General features: G+C 43.5%; 1 pseudogene; it reads right to left on the bottom strand.

The window, feature by feature from the left end:
- Window positions 1-2,431: 2,431 nt before the first annotated feature.
- Window positions 2,432-4,072, bottom strand: LOC102817315 (annotated as a pseudogene).

The raw sequence follows: 4,072 nt of genomic DNA, 5'->3' as shown, positions 1-4,072 counted from the left end.
CACCCTTGGAAACCCTGTACAGGGTCACTATGGGTCGGAACCGACTCGACGGCACTTAACAACAACAACAACAACATACAACCTTGGAACAACAGAACTCTGGGAGACAGGGTTTGAGACATGGTTGGAATAGGCAAAAGTGGGAAAATAATCTTAAGATGCTTGGCTGTCTTTTGAATCTTGATTTTTCTGACATATCATTATAAAATAGACACTTGAAGGGGAGAGAAAGGAATAGCCAGAAATATCACCATAGAAAGCTTGTAAGTCCGTTTTCTGCCTATAACTGATTAGAATACCTAAAATGAGGCTCCAACGTGCCCAGTGAAGGAGGCTTCCTGCAGAGCCTCTGCATTACATAAGATCATAAGTGGAATCTTGAACCACATCCAGAATCTTCTGAGGTGGGAAATTTCCACTTTAAAAGGACAAGCAGTGAAGCCTGGAGCAGTTAGATGAACAGAAGATACTTCTTGAAAGAAAGACTGACAGGAAAAATATAAAACAATAAAGGCAGTCTGATTGATTACTACAAGAACAAGTAAGTTGCTTGCCCAGGAGACATCAAGGCAAGTGGTCGGGTCCCCTCAGGGCAAACCCCTTCTAAGACTAAGACTCAATGGGAATACACGCTCTGATTGGTGACCACGTTCGTCACCAATAAGGGAAAGTGAGGGAAAAACAGCAATAAAGCTGCGAACTAAGCCCTATAGCATTCAATAGACTCCTGTGAACCCGGGTGGAGATCTGGTTGGCCAAGGAGCTGAACAGCGAGAAGCCTTATGCATGAAAAGTTCATTGTTTAGCAAAGCCACAATGAATGCCCCCTTGGTTAGCAGAGCTACAAGGGATGATTCATGCAGGGGACCCTCGGTTTCTAGCTTTCCCTTGGAAACATAGTTTATTTCTGATTTCCTTATAAGAAGTTTTAGAAAATCTTGCATAATCATTAGATACTTTAAACAAACTACACTTATAATAGTTGCCTTTCACAGTAACATTAACTTTCACATCATATTCAATCTTATGTAGTTATAAAAATTGTTTTTTACATTAACAATAAGTTTTAACATTAGAAATAACCACACTAGCTAAAGTTTTAGCAATTTAAGCTTAAAATTGTAAGAAACATTCCATGTGGTTTTAGTCAAGGACATTAAGGCTTTTAGAAAGCAGTTTGGAGACAGTCAAGGGCAGAGAGAGCTTGGGAACAGAGGTAGGAATTTGATTAGAAGTTTTGAGAAATTGTTAGCATGAGAGAATTACTGTTTTGTTCTTAACTATGAAACTTTAGGGTACTTTCATGTTCTTGTTTTTATTGTTTGATCAATTATATGTATGACCAGTTATAGTAAAAATTATGCTTTTGATTGTAATCTGTAACTAATGAATCTATAGAAAGTAATAGATGTTGGTAAAGTTAGAAATTAAGATGTAGAACTTTGTTTAAAATTAACCTGACATTTTAGGGAAGATTAGTAGCATAGTGGTTACGAATCAGGCTGCGAACCTTAAGGTCAGCAGTTCGAAACTACCAGCTGCTCCGTGGGAGAAGGATGAGGCTTTCTACTCCCGTAAAGATTTACACCCTAAGATACCCTGCACAGGGTCTCTATGGGTCGGAACCGACTCAACGGCACTTAACAACAACAACAACAGAGAGAAACAGAGTCACCCACAGAAGGCAGACGTTATCAAGGTAACGAAGGAGTAACTAAGGAGTATAGAGACGCAGGAATGTTTGGTGACCTTGTGTTCCTCTTGTACCTTTGATGTAACAATATAATATTTGATTGATTTGTAACTGCTTGTATGTGACTGTTATGAGATCATATTATATTCTAAAAGGAATATAAGAAGCAACATTTTTTGAAATAAAGAGAATCATCAGAGGAGAGTCATCATTACCATCATCTGCCTGAGACTCAAAATGACCCATTGACTCTGTGTGAGTTTTTTTTCATTTTTATCATTCACCGAATCCGTATCCCCCTCTGAGTTCTCACAAATTGTCGAGGCTGGTCCCCAGCAAGCAGTGTTATCAGGACTGACTGTGAGGGTTGCAAACGTAAAGTTAGATGCTTTGTAGCAAAAGGAGTGGAGTGATTGACTTTGCAGTCTAGATGCAGAGGTCTCTGGGACAAACAAGGGAGAAGAGCTGAGAGCAGGACTCTACCCAGAGAAGCAGTGACAACAGAGATGGAGGCAGAGACTATGACATGGAGAGATGGAGCGGCTGGTGCTTTAGACCTAGAGAGGGAGACGGGCTGTGTGCTAATGACCAGGGTGGGAGCAGGCTTGCCGGGTTATTACCTTTGGTTGGTTGATGATGCATGTAGGGGATTGTAACCATGGCAATGAAACGATAGGATGAATGTAAAGCTAATGTTCTCCCATGTAAACTATCACATAATTCATAATAAAACATTTTTTAAAAAATGTTCCCAGCAACTCCAGATTTTGCAGGAAGACCAACATGAAAAGCAAACTATCCTGAGAAATCATACATGCCACAAGAATGCATCCAAACTCAGTGTATTTCGGATTGCTTCAGGGCTCAATACTCTCACTGGTAATTGGGTAGAAGTCACCATTCACCAATGTTGCAGCCATTACACTAGCCACACAGGTCACTTCAAAGGAGAATAGCTGAAAATAGAAGCGTACTATACCAACCACGTCTGTGCCTTCAGGAAAACTCTTTTTCTTTTAAGTAATATCTTATTGCAAAATTTCAATCTCCACTTTCTCTTTCAGACTGAAATGTTGCATTGCTGAATCCAACATATTCATTACCAGCCATCTTATTCAAAAACTGCATCACATAATAAAACTTCTCAGTCACAATAATTGCTCCAGTGTTTACCATAGGATTGTGTGGCTTATTATTGTCATTAAAAAATAGTTTGTTGAATCTTAATCCACTTGGTTCTTTCCAAACATTTTGATGCACATATTCTGTTTCAATATCATTAACAGCAATGGCATATTTCAAAGTCCTGAAGACAAAAGAGAACTTTGGTATCTCCGATGGAATGTCTCTCTCCATCTACTGTACAAACTGAAACACCCCACGAATCAGGACTGAACTTGGCCTGTTGAGGAATATATTCTGCAACCGTTCCTCCAGATTGCTTTTTAGCACTTTCAAATAACTCGATGTGTGAGGTAAAAGACAAAGTCAGGAATGACAAATTCCTTCTAAAGGCTTGTGTCAATAAAGCGATGTTACTTTGAACACATGTTTTAAAAAGATCTTTATGCTAGAGCATGACACCATCTGATGTTGTTTGAAGAGTTAATCGTAACATATCCATGCACTCTTTCAACCTGGCATCAGATGTTCGCAATCCTGTAGATTTGAAGTGCTGTTATAAATTTATGAACTAGTATTTTCTCTTGTCCGTCTGCAATTGTATATAGCAGCAAGTCCTCCAAGCTAGGTAACAGACCTTGTTTTATTTTATTGCTGCCGGCAGCTGCCGGCTTTTTGCCCTCTCTGTTGCCGAACGCGTCCCTCTACCCGGGGCTGTCCTTGGAGCCGGACGCCGGCGGGCGGCGGGAGGCAACGCCCCGGGCTGCGGATGCGCGATCCCTTTGCCCAGCTCCTGCAGAAACTCCGAGGGAAAGCTGGACAGGCCTCGCGCTAGGGGAACTGTCGGTCGGCCACCCCCGCCCCCAACACGGGTACAGCCACTCAGCGGACGCCGGGGCCGGCTCCCGCCCCGGCGGTGCCGCCACAGGGTGGCGAGGGGCTGCGCAAGCTTCAGCACCGCCAGGCAATGGCGGGCGACAGCAGGAGCAGGTCCAGCATCATCACTGAACCTCGCAGCAGCATCCTACCGCCTGCTCCTTCAGCTCCCGCTCCACAGAGGAGGCTGCTTAGGGCGTGGGTGGCTGCCCTCCACTGCGAACGCGGTTTCCCAGCGAGGCGGCGACAGGGGCAGCGATGGAGCTGGGGCTGGAGCTCTGGCTGCAGTGGTGCTGCTACTGAAGCGGTCCGAAGCCGCTCTTCCTCACAGCTCTTAGGGCTCCGCACTGAGACTGAAGCGCAGGGGAGGGCTGGAGACAT

The sequence above is a fragment of the Chrysochloris asiatica genome, unplaced genomic scaffold (genome assembly GCF_000296735.1).
Source record: "Chrysochloris asiatica unplaced genomic scaffold, ChrAsi1.0 scaffold00152, whole genome shotgun sequence".
Lineage (NCBI taxonomy): Eukaryota > Metazoa > Chordata > Mammalia > Afrosoricida > Chrysochloridae > Chrysochloris > Chrysochloris asiatica.
This window is presented reverse-complemented; position numbering and strand designations above follow the sequence as displayed.